The 21,915-nt window shown below is 44.1% G+C and overlaps 1 protein-coding gene and 1 long non-coding RNA gene across 10 annotated transcripts in view; one reads left to right on the top strand and one right to left on the bottom strand.

The window, feature by feature from the left end:
* Nucleotides 1-21,915, bottom strand: part of KCNIP4 (potassium voltage-gated channel interacting protein 4) — a 443,652-nt gene that overhangs the window by 151,972 nt on the left and 269,765 nt on the right. The window lies entirely within an intron of this gene.
* LOC309540556 overlaps nt 6,487-21,915 on the top strand; it is a 294,876-nt gene continuing 279,447 nt past the window's right edge. The window contains exon 1 of the long non-coding RNA XR_014223348.1: nt 6,487-6,560. This is a non-coding gene — a long non-coding RNA (uncharacterized lncRNA). The remainder of the gene's footprint in view (nt 6,561-21,915) is intronic.

Raw genomic sequence — 21,915 nt, 5'->3', positions numbered from 1 at the left:
TTTATTTAAAATGCATCTCTGGGTTATTTGTGGGGCATAGGAATTCTTTATTATTATTTTTCAAAATAATAGTCTGCCCCCCCGAAGGTCTGAGGGACAGTGGACTGGCCCCCTGTTGAAAAAGTTTGCTGATCCCTGCTCTTTTGGATGCATAGGGACTGACACTCAAGACAGGTAAGATGTATTTACACATCCCAAGGCAGTAAATTCCATCGTTTAGCTATCTATTGTGTACGGATGTGATTCCTTTTGACCATCCTGAATCTCACAACACTCAAGTTCACTGGAGAACTTCTTCTGGTTCAAGTACAGTGGTAGCTTGGTTTAAGAACAGTCCTGTTTACTAACGATTCGGTTTATGAACTCCGCAAAACCAGAAGTAGTGTCCCGGACTGTGAACTTTACCTCGGTCTAAGAATGGAATCCGAATGGTGGAAGGGCACCGGCGGCGGGAGGCCTCATTAGGGAAAGCGCACCTCAGTTTAAGAACAGTTTCGGTTTAAGAATGGACTTCCGGAATGGATTATGTTCGTAAACCGAGGTACCACTGTATGATGAGAAATAGAAAAAACTAAACTCTCTAGCCTTTCCTCCCTCACTATGCAAAGCTATCACCCCCCCCTTTCTCCCTAAACTAAAAAGTTATAAAATCGGCATTCTTTTCTTATAGATGGTTTTCCCCAGCCTCCTGATCATTTTAGTTGTGGTTTTCTACATTTTTCCAGCTCTGCTCAACACAATTTTATACAGAAAGTCCCTCTGAGTTTAATAGGGCTTTGTTGTTGTTATTTAGTCGTTTAGTCGTGTCCGACTCTTCGTGACCCCCTGGACCAGAGCACGCCAGGCACTCCCGTCTTCCACTGCCTCCCGCAGTTTGGTCAAACTCATGCTGGTAGCTTCGAGAACACTGTCCAACCATCTCGTCCTCTGTCGTCCCCTTCTTCTTGTGCCCTCCATCTTTCCCAACATCAGGGTCTTTCCCAGAGAGTCTTCTCTTCTCATGAGGTGGCCAAAGTATTGGAGCCTCAGCTTCAGGATCCGTCCTTCCAGTGAGCACTCAGGGCTGATTTCTTTATTCTCAGCTAAATACATAGATACAGGTTTGCAGCCACAACATGCTTCAGGAGGCGTGGCTACCAGAACAGTATCCTAAGTGTGTATATTGAGGTAGACTAATTTCCCGACCTCCAGGCCACAGTTTTGTGAGTCCCAGCCTTTGGGCAGCGCTTCTCAGTTCAGAAGAAGTTATGAATTACATGATTTTCTTACAATCAAGTTATTAATTGCTTTACAGGGGGGAAACTTCACAGGTTGAAAGGTGAAATATCTGTAATTAACAGTGTCAAGATTCATTAGAGTCACTGTTATAGGATTATCATTAAGGCACCTTCAGGTTTTCCTCATTTAACATAATGAATATGTGTTGCCACTTATAAACTGTATAAGTGTGAAGCAGTCCACTGATCTTCACTAGGTACATCCAGGGTCTGTGCAATGATGTCCTTTTGCAGCAAAGTCCCTACTGCCTCCAGATATCCCCAGGTAAAATTTTTACCCAAACGGATGAAACAGAACCACTAGTTTATGGGCCATTTCTATTTATCTGGTTTTTAATATTTATACAAAGTCTGCATAATTGGTAAAGTTTGAAAAATACGATTAGCATCATTATGCATTAGGGTTCTGTATCAGTGCTCTATCCTTAAAAAAAAGGGGCGGGAGAGAAAGCCACAAAAATAGAAACTAAAAGCAAGATCAGTAACACTGCACAGTTTTAATTTTAAAAATGGTATATTTTTATTTTTTAAAAAATCCAATTTTTGTGATTCATTGCACTGCATTTCATGAGTCACTCGCCAAATCCGTTTGTTACTCAGTCAAAACAGATAAGACTTTTCTCTCATTATCCCAACAGGCTGTTCCGCTGTTCCTTCCTTACTTTCCCCCTTCTCCTCCTCCACAAACACACAGGCAAACACAAACTTCCCCTGTTTAGGGGAAGTTTTTAATGTTTAAAGTTTTATACTGTTTTTAATGTTCTTTTGAAAGCCGCCCAGAGTGTCTGGGGAAACCCAGCCAGATGGGCGGGGTAGAAATAATATATTACTACTACTACTACTACTACTACTACTACTATTACAGGCATGCAATCCATTCTATCATCTCTATACATGCTCCCCACTCCCCAGAGCCAGCCCATCCACAAGGTAGGGTGAAGCAGTCACCTCAGGAAGAGGAAACAAAAGAGATGTTGTAAACAAAATCTAGTCTTGTTCCCTTATGGAGTACTTTTAAAAAAATATGTGGATTCCCCAAAATGCTGTTGAGGAAGATGTGGAGCAGTATTTAATTTCTGTTTAAAAGATGCTGCGGTTGCCCTGCCATCTGCACTATCGGGGGAATCTCTCCTGAAGTGTGTGGGAACAGACTACAGTTGTTTGGCAGTGGGCAAAAGAAACTCTAGATGTGCTCAGAGGAACTTCTATTTATTATACAGTGGTATCTCAGGTTACAGACGCTTCAGGTTACAGACTCCGCTAACCCAGAAATAGTACCTTGAGTTAAGAACTTTGCTACAGGATGAAAACAGAAATTGTGCTCCTGCGGCGCAGCGGCAGCGGGAGGTCCCATTAGCTAAAGTGGTGCTTCAGGTTAAGAACAGTTTCAGGTTAAGAACGGACCTCCGGAACGAATTAAGTTCTTAACCCGAGGTACCACTATATATGTCTTTGTGTCCATTTCTTTAAGGCAGGAGCACAGTCAAAAAGCAGGTAGTGCTATGTAGCCTAAAGGGGGAGGAATGAGGTTACAAGACTAAGGCAACGGCTGCAAGCCCAGGTGCACTTCCTTGCGAGTAAAGCCCCACTGGACTTGTGTTGGATACGGTGCTGTCTCGGCAACATCTCTCTAGCTCCCCCGTAATGTTTTAGGATTGCTCTGTTAAGGTTTCACGCATTAAAAATACTGGCCTCAACTCCTTCTGCAAGAGGATTTTTGGACTCAGGCTTTGAAAACCATGGGGTATGAATTTAAGAATTAAGGGTTTAGTGAAGACTGATGGCTAGCTGTCCTTAACTGCACCTCACTTTTATTTCTAATGAAATGCTCCTGAGAGCAAAAAAATGGTTGTGCAGCTTCCTTAAGCAAATAACAGAACATTTCAGCTAAATCACTCGAGCCATAATCCGGCCGCTTCAAGTATAATGACACTGGTTTCACTTCGGCAGCCGAGAATGCGAAATTGACGGCAACAAATCCAGGGGAATATAGTAATTACCTTCTTAGATGGCATACGGATTTAAGCCCTTCTCCAATTGGTAGCTGATGTAAAAAGGTCTCTCTGTAAAGAACTGCACAGGTAAATTCGCCTGCCTCTGTATCCTGCTACCGAAAGACACACTATGCAGACAGAGACTTATGCGCTGAAGAAATTAGCAGCATTTTCAGGTGGTCAGAATCCAACAGTTACCATGAGGCGGGGGGTGGGGTGGGGAGCCCTCTGGAGAATGAGCACACTTGTTCTTCGCTAGTTCTATCCCCTCCATCCCCAGCTCAGTCACCTTCCTGTTTGAAGCAAGGAGCCTTTTCCAAATGTGGAGTCTCTCTCTCTCTCTGCATTTTAGGACTCTGATTCTCCAGGGTTGCAAAATGCATAGGGAGCCTCTGAAAGTACAAAAGGCTCCTTACAGTATCTGTTTGCCTTCTATGGGTTGGAAGGCGACAAGAAAGGGAGTGTGTGTGTGTGTGCTGCCTCCCCCTCAGCTATTTATATAACTCTCAAGCATAATATTCAGTGTGTATGGTGTGATCTGGCCATCATGGGGATGGAGTTTTAGAAGGGTGGAAGTTTGGAGGTTTTTAAGCAGAGTTTGGATGGCCATCTGTCACAGATGCTTGAGATTAAATAATAAATAATTAATAATAATAATAATAATAATAATAATAATAATAATAATAATAATAATAATATTTATACCCCACCCATCTGGCTGGGTTTCCCCAGCCACAGCGTACCTAAAAACATAATAAAACATCAAGCTCTCCTGATACAGGGCTGCCTTCAGATGTCTTCTAAAAGTTGTGTAATTCTTTATCTCCTTGACATCTGATAGGAGGGCGTTCCACAGGGTGGGCGCCACTACCGAGAAGGCCCTGTAACTTCGCTTCTTGCAGTGAGGGAACCGCCAGAAGGCCCCCGAAGCTGGACCTCAGTGTCCAGGCAGAACAATAGGGTTGGAGATGCTCCTTCAAGTTTACAGGGCTGAGGCCACTTAGGGCTTTCAAGGTCAGCATCGACACTTTGAATTGTGCTCAGAAACATACTGGGAACCCATGAAGATCCTTATGAGAAAGGATTAGGTGCCTTGGGAAAGAGAAGGGTTGGATTTATTACACACCACTTTGATATATGACTTCCTTTATTCTACTGTTACATTTTATGTTATTAGAGGGACAGTGAATGGGGAAAAGAAAGAGTGAGGGACAACAAAGAGTACTGTGACACCGTTAATACTAAACAATTTGATGGGACCAGGGGCAGCCCAGCCCATTTTGCATCCTGAGGTGAGACAGAAAGGCGCTGTCTGTATGGGCAATTTATCCGGAAGATATTTGTATTTAGAGGAGTTAGTGATCAAACTCAGTTGCCCTCTTCCTGCCCCATTCCTTCCTTTTCCCTATTTATTGTTAAGCTCTTTGATGGCATGAGAACAGCCTTTAATGTCCTAATCTGTTGGAAGGAAGAGAGAGTGATGAGTACCTTCTTTGATGTTGGAAATTGTTTCCAGAAAGTGAGGCATTGGGAGAAGGTGGCTAATGAATAATCTGCACGTAGCTAGTGAACTAGGGACACGGGTGGCACTGTGGGTTAAACACAAAAACCTAGGACTTGCCGATCAGAAGGTCGCTGGTTTGAATCCCCGCGACGGGGTGAATTCCCGTTGCCCAGTCCCTGCTCCTGCCAACCTAGCAGTTCGAAAGCATGTCAAAGTGCAGGTAGATAAATAGGTACCGCTCCAGCGGGAAGGTAAACGGCGTCTCCGTGCGCTGCTCTGGTTCACCAGAAGCGGTTTAGTCATGCTGGCCACAGGACCCGGAAGTTGTACGCCGGCTCCCTCGGCCAGTAAAGCGAGATGAGCGCCGCAACCCCAGAGTCGGCCACGACTGGACCTAATGGTCAGGGGTCCCTTTACCTTTACCTTTAGCTAGTGAACTGCAAGCAGTGATCTGTAAGCCACACAGGTTAGCTATCTATAAATCAGATGGTGTTGGGCATAGTTTTTTAGAAGCTCATGCACGGACTGATCGATTGCAGGCCGTGCAACCTGAGGCTACCTGGGGGAGTCGCTTCACCATTTCTTGAGGACTTCCAAGTGGCAGGTTCAAGTGCTTGCTTGGTAATGTATACAATGCTTGCTGTACAGAATAAAATCTTCAATCTTCTCTCACTTACTTGTGTTTGCATTGCCTCTGAATCTCATTTTAAAAGAACCACCTTGCATTTGGCAAGACACTGTCCTGCACGCTCTCTGTCTCAGCCTCAAAACAACTGTGTCCACACAAAAGTGAGCACAAGCAGTGATGGCTTCTAGGTTCTGGCAAGATTTCACAAAAGCCCCAGGAGATCTTGCCAGAGCCTGGAAGCCACCCCCATAAACACTTCTCACTTGTCTGGTGGTGGTGATGGTGGGATGACTTGTTGACTGCTTCTGCTGCTCCTGTGGATCTTGCTGCCCGAAACAGGCTGCTTTGTATTTCCTCATTAAAAGGCCGGCTTCAGTCCTGACATAACGTAGCTTTCAGGAACCAGTGTCTACTTCTGTCAGACTGTTGTTTTTCCTGCAACAGACTGGGGGGTGGGGTGGGAAGCTACCTTTCTTGTACAACAGAAAAATTATTTTAGGAAATGCCGACTGTCAGTACTAACAAGAGGGTTGGGAAGGCTTTCTTCCCTTCTTATTCAACAAGAATTAAGAAGAACGAGCAGTGGAGGGATTTTATGACAGGGCTGCATAAAAAGCTAATATTAATTCAGCACTCGGCTGAGTTTGGGCTCATACGGATTAATTATGTAAAAGTACACTGGGGGAAGCCACACATTTGTGTAAACGTTTTGTGCCAACAAAGAATTTTGTCAGCCCCTCAACAGAGAGTGAGAGCAGAGCTGTTTGCTTTGTTAGCGATTCTATTATCATGAGATGTCATTCAAAAGAATGGCAGCTCATTCATTATGTAGCTGAGGATTTTTGATTTAAAGCATATCAGGAGGTGTGGATCAGAAAGAACATGCTCTGGGCTGAAGAAGTCTATTTAACTGCCATGGATGAATCCTGCTAGAATCAAGATGCATACAGAATTATTTGAAACAAACTATAGCTCTGAGCGGGACATGGGTGGCGCTGTGGGTTAAACCACAGAGCCTAGGACTTGCCGATCGGAAGTCGGCGGTTCAAATCCCCACAACGGGGTGAGCTCCCATTGCTCGGTCCCAGCTCCAGCCAACCTAGCAGTTCGAAAGCACACAGTGCAAGTAGATAAATAGGTACCGCTCCGGCGGGAAGGTAAACGGCGTTTCCGTGCGCTGCTCTGGTTCGCCAGAACTTAGTCATGCTGGCCACATGACCTGGAAGCTGTACGCGGCTCCCTTGGCCAATAAAACGAGATGAGCGCCGCAACCCCGGAGTCGGTCACGACTGGACCTAATATACCTTTATAGTTCTGAGCAATGTACATCTACTCATCTAACATCTTGAATATTCAGCATTACAAGTAAGGAAACCCATAGGGTGTTTAGATGGGGCAGTTTTCAAGGTCCCGAGGATGGCAGATGGTTGTCCCAACAAACAGGTGAGATGAGCAGGGGCCAAATCTTCAAATGGTCTTTGCTCTACTCTTACACATATAGATAACACGTGTGTGGGTAGTGTAGTGTTCAGGATGGTCACTGAAGTGTAGGTGGGTTCCCACGAGGCAAGACATAGTGATACAGTGGTGCCTCGCAAGACAAAAAGAATCCGTTCCGCGAGTCTCTTCGTCTTGCGGTTTTTTCGTCTTGCAAAGCAAGCCCATTAGCGGCTTAGCGGATCAGCTGATAAGCGGCTTAGCGGCTTGGGGAAAGGGGTGGGGAAACCCCGCAGGAACTCGCAAGACATTTTCGTCTTGCGAAGCAAGCCCATAGGAAATTCGTTTTGCGAAGCACCTCCAAAACGGAAAACCCTTTTGTCTAGCGGGTTTTCCGTCTTGCGAGGCATTCGTCTTGCGGGGCACCACTGTAACAGCAAGAACCTTTATTGAACTAACAGAACTGGACAACAGGGGCAAAGCAACTGCTTATATACATATCTGAAGGCCTGCCACTCCCAACATGATTGGCTGTCTAGACTTCCAAGCTGCGAATCATGACTCAGAATTGAAGGGCCAATGGCAGAGGCCCAAATCCTGAAATGTTCTGTGATTGAATATCATGTCTCCAACACAGGAACTCAGAATCCTTAGTGCAGATTTAAGCACAGAAAGCACACATTGCAGGTCTCCACACTGGTGCTCATGCACAGCTAAGGTGTGTGCCAAATTGCTCCCTTTAGCTCCAGGACAACCACAGGATCAGAGGCAGACTTTGGTAGTACGGCACCCTGTTGGTTTATTATTATTACGGCCATAGACCAGCATTTTAAAAATAGCTAAAATACCAAACTATAAAAGCAAGATACAACAATTATAAAAACAAGCCAGAATAAGAACAGGGAGACAAGGCCCAACTGAACAACAGATTAAAACAACCAGAATTATAACTATTACAAAACGATCCAGTTGAAGACTAGGGAAGAAGAGTCATGTGTCTGAAACACAAGATTTCATAGACAGAATAGTAATAGTGGTATGGCACCCTGAGCAAGGACAACATTTGGCTCCCTCTCACTGCCCCATTGAGCCCTGCAGGAGCTCTGCCCAGCTCCCGTGCACCCAGGGAGCCCAAGGAGATGCCAAGGAGCCCCTCCATGCACCCAGGGCACATGAGCTGGAGTTGAGGGTGCCCTTCTTGGCAGCACCCCAGGCTCATCTCCAGCAGCAGCCTGGTGCTTGGCTCCTCAGCCACCCCCTCACTTCTGGAAGAGTCCTGTGAGTGTCCCATGGTCCCAGTCTGGGAAAACAAGTCTGGGAAAGCCCAGAAGCTGCAGCAGTGACTCTTAGAGCAGGAAGAGGAAGAAGCAGTGAATGGAGCTCTAGGTGGGTCTCTGGCTTGGCACCATGGTTTAACTGCCCACACCGTCCTAAATACATTGGTCTGCCCTGTCCAACTTGGAAAGTGCTTAACTTACATTCTTACTCCAAATCCACTCTCTTAAAAACCAGAGGTTTGGTGAATCTGGTGTTCCTTCGACTAAGACGAGTGCTACATTAAAATGGGATGGAATGTCATTTCCTTTTGACAAGAATAATTTGGGTCAGAGACAGATCATAATTAAGGAGAAGTGGCCTAAAATTACAAAAGATACAAGTACTTCCCTGTTTGAATTGTAAAATTCAATGATAATTAAATGTTAAACTATGACTCTTGTGTCAATTACAGACCTACTTATAACTAGAAATGACAGAGGTGCACTCCAGGGAGGTGTAAATCTTCAGTGTTACCTGGTCTCGTCTTTCAAAAGGTGATATCTTCAGCTTAAGCATTAAAAGTCTATTTTATTCATGTCTATAAACCAAAAATAAATGGAATAAATGAAGGCATCTTGGCAATTAATAAGTCAGTTTAAAGACTAAATCCATGGAACCTTCTCTTTTTATATATTAAAATATGTGTGCTGAATTTTAAAATAGACTGTTCAGACTCAATATATTCTTCTTTTTTTAAAAAAATCAACCATTTCTCTTCATACCACATTCCTCCATAATAAAATATAACAGCCAGAAATTGAGGTGATTCACAGTAGAATTCTGGGCTTGGTCTGAAAGATCTCTCATTCATGGATTTGCCCCAACTCAGTCACTCTGACCTTCAAAGATTGACGATTAGCAAACCTGAAGTTTTGGGGGGGATCAGCCTGAATGGGGCTGAGAGAGGTAGACAAAGGGCTCTGAGTTGCTCTCTCGAAGTATCCTGCAAGACTGGTGCTGTATTAATAGCCTAGTGGGTGAGCAGGATCTGCTGGAACGTTGCCACTGGGAGCCTCTACGTTATGCTCAGCTCGCATATTTGCATATAAAAAACTGAATATTACAAAACTTCATAGGCCTCCTGTGATCTCACTCAGCATGGAGCTGAATGTGGGAGCTGTGTGGCTTCAATAGCTGGTGGCTTCTCCTCCCTGGCGCTTGGCCTCCTGCTCTTCTTCCTACCAGTGTGGTGTAGTGGTTAAGAGTGGTAGTTTCGTAACCTGGTGAACTGGGTTCGCTTCCCCGCTCCTCCACATGCAGCTGCTGGGTGACCTTGGGAAGAAGAAGTCTTCTTCTTCACGGTTTTCCCCACATTGCGATTTTTTTCATAGCACGCACACATCACAGTCTGCAATATATTGATAGGTCAAAAATTATGAAACCAGTATCATGATATGGACTTGAAACTGGTTTTGGATGCTATATCGCCCAGCTATCGACCAGATGCCTACCAGATATCCATATTATACTATACATCTTTGCTTGAAGGACACTTAAAATAAACAAATATTTATTACCCAATATTTATTAAACCAATATTAAAGCCAGTGTGGTGTAGTGGTTAAGAGCGGTGGACTCGTAATCTGGTGAACCGGGTTCGCGTCTCCGCTCCTCCACCTGCAGCTGCTGGGTGACCTTGGGCCAGTCACACTTCTGTGAAGTCTCTCAGCCCCACTCACCTCACAGAGTGTTTGTTGTAGGGGAGGAAGGGAAAGGGGAATGTTAGCCGCTTTGAGACTCCTTCGGGTAGTGATAAAGCGGGATATCAAATCCAAACTCTTCTCTTCTTCTACCACCACTATCAACCGTTGTCTGCTCTCCCCTCCATGGCAGAAGAAGGAAGAGCCGCCAGCTACTGAAGATGTGCCACGATTGGCCTCCTTCACAACTAAATGTTCTCAACATTGGGGGGGGGGCTGCCCCCTAATATTTTATTGGGGAAGCTGAAGAGACCTGGGCCCCTTGGAGTTGGCACCTATGGTCTCGGGAGACAATGGAAGAGTGCGCCTTCAGGGGTTAAGTCAAACCATTGGAGAGTTACTGTGCCAGATGTGGCTGTAGTGACAGTTGAGACATGTTTTATTGCAGCTGGGGCAGATGAAGGCATCTGGTTGTGCTGCTGCAGATGCAGCAAAGCATTTCTTCTCTCTGTGCAGTGGTACCTCGGGTTACATACACTTCAGGTTACAGACTCCACTAACCCAGAAATAGTACCTTGCGTTAAGAACTTTGCTTCAGGGTGAGAACAGAAATCGTGCTCCGGCGGCGCAGCAACAGCGGGAGGCCCCATTAGTTAAAGTGGTGCTTCAGGTTAAGAACAGTTTCAGGTTAAGAACGGACCTCCGGAACGAATTAAGTACTTAACCCGAGGTACCACTGTAAATCATGAAAGCCAATCAAGGCCATCACACATTGGAAGATTGCTAGTTATCATATTGTTCATCTGGGCAACTCATCTGGGTTTATCTGCGAGACATCAGTGCGGTGCCTTGCTACATTCCCCCCCCAAGCAGTTGTGCTTTATTTGTTTGTTTGTTTGTTTGTGTCTATATACCTCTATATCGTTTAAAATAAAGTCAGACAGCTTTACAGCAACAAAAACATACAATACAGTGGTACCTCGGGTTACAGACGCTTCAGGTTACAGACTCTGCCAACCCAGAAATAGTATCTCGGGTTAAGAACTTTGCTTCAGGATGAGAACAGAAATCGTGCGGCGGTGGCACAGCCAGAAGCGGGAGGCTTCAGGTTAAGAACAGTTTCAGGTTAAGAACAGACCTCCAGAACGAATTAAGTACATAACCAGAGGTACCACTGTACTCCTCTCAGTGGTCATTCCACCTCTGGTCACTGCTGTGGATTCATAACCACCTGACATTGTCTCCAGGCAATGAGGTCATCTGCAAGGGATTCCCACACAGCAAGGTTGACGTTGCCAGGCTTCGTGTCTCACTTGCAGACATAGTTGTAACGCAGAGCTGGTCTGCTAATGGGTCTAGTGCCTGAAGCCAACTCCCTGTAGAGCACATTCCTTGGGCATCCTGCCATTTTCTATTCTGTGTACAAGGCCAAGCCCACATAGACATCACTGAGACAGAAGTGCGAAAAGGCTGGGAATATGGGCTTGGCAGATCACAATATTTGTTTGAGATTCTGTCCTGCCATGTGATGCCTAGAATCTTCATATGAAAGGCATGGAGGTGTTGTGCCTGGCAGGTGTAAGTTGTCCATGACTCACTTCCATAAAGTTGTATGCTCAACATGCAAGCCTGGTAGACCTTCCTCTTGGTATTGGTTGTTATAGTCACAGTCTCTCATACCCTTTTGGGGAGGCAAGCAATTGTCTTAACTGCTTTACCAATATGCTACCCAGTCTCTTAAGTTTGATTGAACATTGAAATGTCCTTGCAGTGGAGCTGAACTAAATCACTGACACAGAAAATCATCAGAGAAGGACGCAAAATTTATTTTAGCATATTTTATGGGTAATTCTATTGGATTCAGTTTGATTTTTGATACCTATCAGTGCTGGATCCACAGTAGATTTTCAGAACATCAAACATGCATTTTCAAAGCAGTTCTTATTCAGACACTGAACTTCTAAAATGCAGAACATCCATAATTTAAAATGTGCCAAAGTATTGTCCAAGAACTACTTTCTCAGTGGCAAAAGCCTTTTCTTGTGTTTTGATTAACTGACGTGCCAACACAGTGAATGTCTGTCTACCACTGACTCCCAAGTTTCTGCATTTAAATGAATGAAAATGAGTTTTGTATAATTATCACCCTTTCTTATGCTGCTTTGGACTCATGTGTCAGAGCAATGATATAGGATGCTGCCACACCTGTCACAAACCCTCATTGACAGAAATAAAAACAAATTAAGTTCACAAGAAACCAGGCCAACTATGAGCATGTTCATCCAAAGTGAATATTCTGTATTGTGAATTAACTAAGGAATACTGTGCTGAAGAAGAAGAAGAAGAGGAGGAGGAGGAGGAGGAGGAGGAGGAGGAGGAGGAGGAGGAGTTTGGATTTGATATCCCGCTTTATCACTACCTGAAGGAGTCTCAAAGTGACAATCTCCTTTCCCTTCCTCCCCCACAACAAAGACTCTGTGAGGTGAGTGGGGCTGAGAGACTTCAGAGAAGTGTGACTAGCCCAAGGTCACTCAGCAGCTGCATGTGGAGGAGCAGCTCACCAGATTACGAGTCCACTGCTCTTAACCACTACACCACACTGGCTCTCTGTGGCTGTGGTGAGGCCTCTGGCAGTTACTGGCTAAACTGCATGTCATAGAGGGGCAAGACACTGGGAAAGAAGTTCCAGTGCTCTGTGTGTATCCTAAAGGAGCAGGCAAAGGACCTCAAGGGTGAGTAGTAGGAAACAAAACACAGTAAAATTAGAGAGGAGGAGACAGGGGGCCTAGATAACAGCAGGCTAAAGGAAGAGGGTCCCATCACCCCCTGGCAAATAGAAGGGGAAGAAATGGAAGCAATGACAACCTTCTTGGGTTCCATGATCACGGCAGATGGTGACAGCAGCCATGAAATTAAAAGATGCCTGCTTCTTGGGAGAAAAGCAATGACAAACCTAGATAGCATCTCAAAAGGCAGAGACATTACTTTGTCGACAAAGATCTGTATAGTTAAAGCTATGGTTTTCCCAGTAGAGATGTATGGCAGTGAGAGCTGGACCATAAAGAAGGCTGATCGCCAAAGAATTGATGCTTTTGAATTGTGGTGCTGGAGGAGACTCTTGAGAGTCCCATGGACTGCAAGAAGATCAAACCTCTCCATTCTGAAGGAAATCAGCCCTGAGTGCTCACTGGAAGGACAGATCGTGAAGTTGAGGCTCCAATACTTTGGCCACCTCATGAGAAGAGAAGACTCCCTGGAAAAGACTCTGATGTTGGGAAAGATGGAGGGCACAAGGAGAAGGGGACGACAGAGGACGAGAGGGACAGTGTTCTTTAAGCTACCAACATGCGTTTGACCAAACTGTGGGAGGCAGTGGAAGATAGGAGTGCCTGGCGTGCTCTGGTCCATGGGGTCACAAAGAGTCGGACACGACTAAATGACTAAACAACAAAGGAAGAGGGTGGTGTGGTAGAAGAGAAGACTTCCCATGGGAGGAGACTGAAGGTAAACTTAATAGAGTGAATGGGCCGAGAGAAGATGCATGTATTTATTTAGTTACCGTATTTTTCGCTCTATAACACGCACCCGACCATAACACGCACGTAGCTTTTAGAGGAGGAAAATCCGTAGGCATGCCACGCGTAGGCATTCCCTCCATAACACGCACAGACATTTCCCCTTACTTTCTAGGAGGAAAAAAGTGAGTGTTATGGTGCAAAAAATACGGTATTCCCACCTTCCCTCCATGGGGCAAATATGGTCCTCCTTTTCCCCATTTTATCCTCATAACAACCCTCAGAGATGGGAAGTGAATGCAGATGTGAGAAAGTTTGAAGTCTGTATTCTGATAGTAGCAGCCAAAATTTTAATTTGCAGGCAACAAAGAGTATATCCCTCATGATTGTCTACTGGTGTTTGTTTTTAATTCTTTTGCTTTTAACTTTTTGTGGATTTATTGCACGGTTCTATCTTTTTATATTGTTGTAAACTGCTGTAATATAGTTTTATGATACAGTGGTGTGTATCTGGACCCTGCAAATTAAATATTTAATAAAGAAGCACAGCTGGAAAAATCCTCACCTGCCTTCATTCGGGATAAGCAAAACATCTGAGAAGTGCAGCAGAGAATGTCACACTTCAGACAGAGAGCAAACTTACTCTTTACATACATTTGACAAATGTTTCAGTGTGGTCTCCATTGTGTAAGCATCGATGACAACAGTTTTGTGCTCTCAAATTTTCTTTCTCTGAAAACTGAATGGTTTTGAAATTCATGTTGGACTAGACCCATTTGAAACCGAAGGGCAACAATTCTGTTCTTGAGGCATGTGCCTACTGCAGTGTTCAAAGAAAAACATTATTGGTTCAAAGACTCAGTTTGATATTCTCACCAACCTTACCTAGAGCATCATTAAGCTGAAGCATAGGAAGAATTCTCATAAAAAGAAGAAATAAAAACAAAAAGAAATGAAATTTTAAAGAGGAGAACGAGCTAGTCCAGATGTTCTCATTTATAATGGAAAAAGGAGGAAAAGAAAGGACATCTGAGAAGTGAACAGCATTAATGATCACAGTTGTGGTTTTTCAGTAGGGTTGACTGAACACAGAAGCTGATATCTACAAACTTTGCAACTTTTCCAAGTTTGGAAATGTAGAGAACAGCTACTAACTATATTATTGACTTGCCAACACTGGTAACTATGAGCTATATGTCAATATTTGGAACACCATCATTCATCATGCCCATATGTGACTACAGGGCAGTTTGGCAAAGGATACTACACATAACCCGGATATTGATTCAGACGGTACTCATCAAATATTACCATGAAATAGAGCAGATGGAGCACTGGAGGCATGAAGCAAGTATGAGGCCATTCAGATTTCTCTGATGGGGTGGGGAAGAGAAATGAATGGAAGAACATCAGCTTTGGGCCAATGCTCTCCATTGTTCTACTTACTGTAGTTCTTCCGTGGATAACCCCAACACTAGTTTTCCCAGTAGTGATGTATGGCAGTGAGAGCTGGACCATAAAGAAGGCTGATCGCCAGAGAATTGATGCTTTTGAATTATGGTGCTGGAGGAGACTCTTGAGAGTCCCATGGACTGCAAGAAGATCAAACCTCTCCATTCTGAAGGAAATCAGCCCTGAGTGCTCACTGGAAGGACAGATCCTGAAGCTGAGGCTCCAATACTTTGGTTACCTCATGAGAAGAGAAGACTCCCTGGAAAAGACCCTGATGTTGGGAAAGATTGAGGGCACAAGGAGAAGGGGACGACAGAGGACAAGATGGCTGGATAGTGTTCTCGAAGCTACCAGCATAAGTTTGACCAAACTGCAGGAGGCAGTGGAAGACAGGAGTGCCTGGCGTGCTCTGGTCCATGGGGTCATGAAGAGGTAAAGGTAAAGGTACCCCTGCCCGTTTGGGCCAGTCTTGCCAGACTCTGGGATTGTGCGCTCATCTCACTCTATAGGCCGGGAGCCAGCGCTGTCCGCAGACACTTCTGGGTCACGTGGCCCGCGTGACAAGCTGCATCTGGTGAGCCAGCGCAGCACACGGAATGCCGTTTACCTTCCCGCTGGTAAGTGGTCCCTATTTATCTACTTGCACCCGGGGGTGCTTTCGAACTGCTAGGTTGGCAGGCGCTGGGACCGAACGACGGGAGCGCACCCCGCTGCGGGGATTCGAACCGCCGACCATGCGATCGGCAAGTCCTAGGCACTGAGGTTTTACCCACAGCGCCACCCACGTCACATCATGAAGAGTTGGACACAACTAAATGACTAAACAACAACAAAGCTCTATTCAACTATTACCGTCCACACCAGTTGCATGGAGGAAGAGAATGTGCTTTTACCTTCTTCTGGCTCTGCTCTGCTCTGCTGGTTGTGAGCATCTCATAGGTACCTCCTTGAACAATGTGGCAAACAGGACGCTGAACAAGGACAAGGGGAAGATGGTAGCGCCTCACAGATCTGAGACAGGCATGGACCTATATAGGATTACCATATGTCCTCTATAGGCAGAGCTGTTCTCATCTGGATCCAGCTTTAAGGCACCCCCGTTGGGTCCTATAGTCCCAACATCTTCACTCAACCTTGAACCACTTTCTTGGCAAGGCCGGAGGTTTCCACCTGAATAAGCATTCCCCACATTTAAAAACATACCTGCAAGTTCTGCTAGTTCAGCTAGAACCTTTCTCTTTGATGTATTATAGTGGTACCTCGGTTTTCAAACAGCTTAGTTCATGAACAACTTGGAAACCGAATGCTGCAAAACCAGAAGTAGGTGGCCCAGTTTTCAAACCTTTTTTTGGAAGCCGAACATGCTCCATTTTGAGTCCCCCTGTGTCTTCTGTTGCACTGCTAATTCCCCCCCCCATTGTATTTCAAAGCCTTCTGTTTGTTTCCGATTGCAGTGTTCTAAGGTGATATTTGGAGCTTATATTTGGTGCTTTTGTTTTTGCTATTTATTTTGCATTTTTTTGTTTTGAGGCTTTTTCAGTTAATTTGTTTTTGTGACTATGTGGATCCCAGTTCAGCTACTGACTGACTGATTGATTGATTGTGTGGCTGCGGAAATGGGAAAAAGCCCATCCAAACAATGACTATCATCAGTGCAGGCAAGAATTTTAATCACCTACAATACTCTTTTATTTATTTTATAGTACAGTACATTGATTATTGCTTTCATTTTAAGGATCAATGGTCTTGTTAGATAGTAAAATTCATGTTAAACTGCTGATTTAGGGGTTGCTTTTAAAAGTCTGGAATGGATTATTCCGTTTTGCATTACTTTCTATGGGAAAGCATGCCTTGGTTTTGGAACAGACTTCCAGAATAGATTATGTTTTAGAACCAAGGTACCAGTGGACAGGGCATTTCCAGACTGTCATTATTTTCAGGTGGGTGATTTTCAATCACATATCCACAAACCCAGATTGCATAATTATACTTGATTGGGAAGTTTTGTGCAAAAGGATCAGACTTTTGCGGGAGGGAAAGTGACAGGGAAACACACTAGAAAGTGTGGGATTGCGCTTGCTTTGAAGCAACATCATTAGACTTCCCTGCAAGCAAGTCAGGCTGAATTCTCAATAACCAGTTCATCTGGAAGGACCCAGCGTTTTCATTAAACTGAACAAAAAATTATCAGATGAGTAGTTTCAGCTTAAATGGGGGGGCGGTCATTGAGGGGATAATTTCATCTCCCCCATTTTTTCTGCCACTCCCAGTTTTGCAAAGACAGCTCTTCGAAGCAGCCATCATTTTTTTCACCCCACAGAAGCCATCTAGGAATGATATCATGTAGGAGAGTGACCTTCTCAGGGGGTTTCTGAAAGGAACATTGTGAATGCCACCAGGACGAGTTATCTTCGCTGCCATGGGGAAGAACTCTTCCCCCCTCTTCCTTCACCTGTGGCATACCCTACCCCCCAACTGCCTTAAGTGGTATAGTCCACTCTGGTCCTTTGGATTCTACCTGTACTGGGAGGGGGTTGGTGGTTATTGTAGCCACATATTTGTATTCCTGGCATTTCCAGTACAGTGGTACCTCGGGTTACATACGCTTCAGCTTACATACGCTTCAGGTTACAGACTCCGCTAACCCAGAAATATTTCCTCGGGTTAAGAACTTTGCTTCAGGATGAGAACAGAAATTGTGCTCCGGTGACGCGGCAGCAGCATGAGGCCCCATTAGCTAAAGTGGTGCTTCAGGTTAAGAACAGTTTCAGGTTAAGAACAGACCTCCCGAACGAATTAAGTACTTAACCTGAGGTACCATTGTAGTTGTATCCATCTCACACAAAACACATTTTATAGCCCATGGACCAGAGTGGTCATGTATTTAAGTGAACATCTCATAAATTCTATCATTTTTCTTAGGAATTTGGGCTCAACCCTGATTTAGCATTCCTGTAGTAACGTGGGTATAAAGGTAAGTAAGTTACACTGTTTGAGAAATGGATTGTTGGTTCCTTTCTAGTGTAGCCTATGTGTCCAAGAAGATTATGAGCAATTCAATGGCCAGGATGTAGAGTGACAAATATCAATAATAAATCCACCACTCAGTAAAAACTTCTCCCCAGTATACATCAAGATTGCAACCCAAACCATCGTGAGAAACAGGGTAAGTGAGACAAACACTGAACAGTGAAGGGGAAAAAAATCACAGGTCTTTATTCAAATGTTACCAAACAGAAACATTTTTCTAAAACCTAGTTCTCCCTTTGCAGATCCTTCTCTAAGCTACCAGCTCAGTCTGGCAAATGATGATCAAGACATCTGTGGTTAAGTGGGATCTAATGTATTCTACTAAACTACGTAGAAAAGGTCAGGCCATCTCGATTACATCGAGCCATTAGAAGAGGCCAGGATAAATCCATGGAGGATAAAGTTATTAATAGCTGCTAGTTATGATGGCCTCTAGGGTTAGAGGCAACATGCCAGTTGCTGAGTAATGACAGCAGGCTGTTTCCCTCATGTTATGTATGTGGGGTTCCCAGAGACATGCGGTTGATGTCTTGAGGTCTTCCTGAATCTGGAATCCGGATTGAAAGAGTAGGGTGTGTAGTGGGGAAAGGAACAGTACAGACTGACAAAAGTACTGCACTTAGACGTCACTTTCTGCCTAGAAAGTGTAGCATGGCCAAGAGTGTGGGCATCCCTGAGACTTGTTCCTCCATTATGATGGATCTGAGTGTCCTTTAAGGTCTACACTCTCTCTCTCTTTCTGACTCTCTTAGCCAACAGTGCTAGTTTCTGACTTGAGGGCAAACTTTCCACCAGTTGGTCTATATGAACTTTGAAACCACATATAAATGAGAGTATCATACCAGATACAAAATGAAGTGGGAGGAGAGAAATTCTACAGTTCTCCCATACACCAATTCTTAGAGAGATAAAGTAGGAATCTTTTGTCTCAATAGCTTCCCTATTTTCTTCACTTGCAGCCACTTTGCACAATATTCTTAGTTCAAATGAAGTGAGCCGCAATCAGGCAAGTACACAAACAGACATACTAAAGGTATGGAGTAATGGGCAATGCAGATGTTGTGCACATAGAGTGGTACATGCAAACACCTAAAGTGCACAATCCCGTCCCAAGAAATAAAAAAGGGGAAAAAATCACACAGCTGGACATACTGATGCATGGATATAAACACCTGAAATTCCCATATCATCATAGGCACAGTAACACACTTATGTGGTTCTGTTTAGTAGCTGCCTGTTTCAGTAAGATTCAGTAAGTGTGTGAACTGGCCCCTAAGATTCTGAATCCTCTGAGGACAGTCATTTATCTTTGTACAACTTTGACCATGATCTATGTGGAGAGGAAAGGCTATGCATCTAAATGAACACATGAGATCAAGTTCCTACCTGAGGATAGGATAGGTAGCTTGTTGCTAAAGGGCTATTACCAATTCCTTGATGCCTTGGAGGGTGTGCAAAATACTCCAGCATCAGAAGAATAAATTGGGGTGCTTGATTCAAATTCATCAGCAATACTTGCGTGGCAAGACCCTCAAGCTGACCCCCCCAATTAACACAAATAAATTCACACAGACACAGATATTTTGTTTAAGGGTTTGGGGCAAAAATTTGGCCACAACTTTATTGATTACAGAAATGAGAGCGGTATTGGCTTAGGCATTGGGAAGACTATATCTGACTCCTTTTTTAAAAAAATGATATTTATTGAAAGTTTAAAATTACAGAGAATAAAAAAGAGAGAAGGAGAAGGAGAAGAAGAAAAAGAAGGGGGGAAATATAATCAGAAAAACAAGGAATTAAGCAATACAAGTCAATAAAAAGAAAAAAAGAAAAATACAAAACACACAATACATCAAAACCAACAACAACAAAAAGAAAAAGAAAAAATTTAAAAACAAATCCAATATTCCCCAATCTTTATCTTTCGTTAACTTGTTTCATCGACCTCCTCACACCTCCCTTTTTTGTATTCTAGTTATTAATTATCTCAGCAAATCCTTTCCATCTTTCACTATATTCTATCATTAAATTACCTTAATTTATTTTAACCTTATCTTACCATAAAAAGCCCTAGAGCTCAAAACTTAAAACTTATTTATACATAATTCCTTATAGTATTTCTACTAAAGCCAAATAGTTTCATTCCAGCATTTTTCTAACACTCGTTAATTTTACAATAATTCTCTAAATGAATTTTTAAACTTTCTTCCAATCTTCATCCATCGTCTCTTCTTCCTGGCCTCGGGTTTTGTCAGTCCTTTCTATCCCTTCCATCTAGTCCATTAACCTGGTGACCTTCTATCCGAAGCTCTTAAGTCTTTTCCATGTCCCTTCTGCAGGTCTTCTTCATGTTTATACCTGCACTTTACTTTGTCTTCTGCTGATCTTATTCTTAATTTCCTTCTTTTCTCACTGAGGGGTAGATCTCAGGGAGACTCCAACTTGACAATATCTTTACCCCTTCTCGACAGGTCAGCCCATTCTCCATAGCATTGAAATCCAAAAGATATTTGAAGGCATGTTTCAAAGTCCCTCCAAAGTTAAGGGCCCCCACAACTCCAAGCTCCCCCTGGCCCACAACCAGATCCCAAAAGTCAGAACATCCATGCATAGGGGGATCCATCCAGCTTCCCATCTCCAAACCAAACAGTACTCCATCTCTCCCAATCTGACTTTCTCCAGGTTCAGTCGTCAGAAACAACAACTTATTTTCCTGCAAGGCTGCGGCTCTCTCCATTTCTATTACTTGAGGTTCAGCAACAACCTCCTCCTTTGTCTTCTGCACAACTTGCCCTGTCAAAGCAAATTCCTGAGATGGTTCCTGAGTAGTTTCTATGTAGGTATTCACCGTTTGTCCAAAATTGCTAACTGCAACAGTCATCAAATCCATCTTTTCATGTAGCTGTTCCAGTAAAGCGCTTGTCTTGCAAAGAGCAAGCACTAAAACGTGTTCTAGACACTTTCTTGCTCAAGGTCAATGTCTGGTTCCCACGATCTTTAATCTCTGCAGCTGTAAAATTCCCCAGATCGACTCCAGCAACAGTATCACAAGCTCCCTCTAGAGGAAACAATTTCTGTACGTATCCGTCTTTTTGAAAGCAGCTCCAGCAACAAAATTACTTTCGTTTTCCAGATATTTTATTCCTTTTATATGCAGAAGGAAACATTGGAATCAATATGTTTCTCTTTTTTAACTATCTGTCAAAAAACGTTTTATTCACAGTCAATGAACTTCCCCAAAGCGTCTGCCTCTGACACCCCGTTCCCAGGTTCAAGATGGTGGAAATTTATCTTTCTTTACTCTCTCTCCTGTAGGTTTAAACAATCTAAGATTTCCCCCCTCTTCTCCTGCTTCCAAGGGGGGTTTGGTGTTTTTAGCTGATGAAAATTTAGTCCTTTACAAATGACTTTCCAGACTTTAGCTTGCAATGTCTTTGCTTCAATCTATTTACAAAAGCGGAAGGCGGACTTCCTGTTTAGACCTTCCTGCTTCGGTGCCAAATTAATTCAACTTTTAAAACTCCAATTCTTCACTTTACTCACGGGTAGTTACTTTTAAGTCCAATTGTCCACAGGAAAAAAGTCAGCGCTCTCTGGCAACAGCTGTGCGGCTTCACTCTGTAAAAGTAGCGGTTGATTCAAAACACCGCGCCACTCACCCCACATCGCTTCGGATCCCCGAAAAAGGGTTTCCCTGCGAGTAGGGGAGGCGCTCCTGGTGTCAGCCGAATCCCACGTTCCCAGGCTTCCTCCGCCTGGGATTTTTAAGGGGTCCTCGCCTTTGCTGCAGCGGCAAGACCCGATTCTCATGGAGCGGGTTCCTCTCGGTCAGAGGAACTCCACCACTGCCGATGGCGCTAACCCGGAAGTCCGACTATATCTGACTCCTGTCCCCCTTGCAGGAAGTCTGTAAGGGTAAGCCGCCCAAAGGGAAATTGCTTCGGGGGAACCCGCCTGCATCTCCCCTGGTGTTCCCGGAGGCCTGGCATGGCTCTCACCCTTCAAGCGGACTTCAGACAGGAACCAGGACCCGGCTTCCTTTAACGGAATACCCTTGGAACTGGAGGGGCAGGTGATGGCCGACCTCCCCTCCCCCATTCACCATAAGCCAATGCCTAACT

The sequence above is a fragment of the Podarcis vaucheri genome, assembly GCF_965113315.1.
Source record: "Podarcis vaucheri genome assembly, chromosome: 9".
NCBI classification, from domain to species: Eukaryota; Metazoa; Chordata; class Lepidosauria; order Squamata; family Lacertidae; genus Podarcis; species Podarcis vaucheri.
Note: the sequence above shows the minus strand (reverse complement) of the source record. Positions and strands in the feature narration are given on the sequence as shown.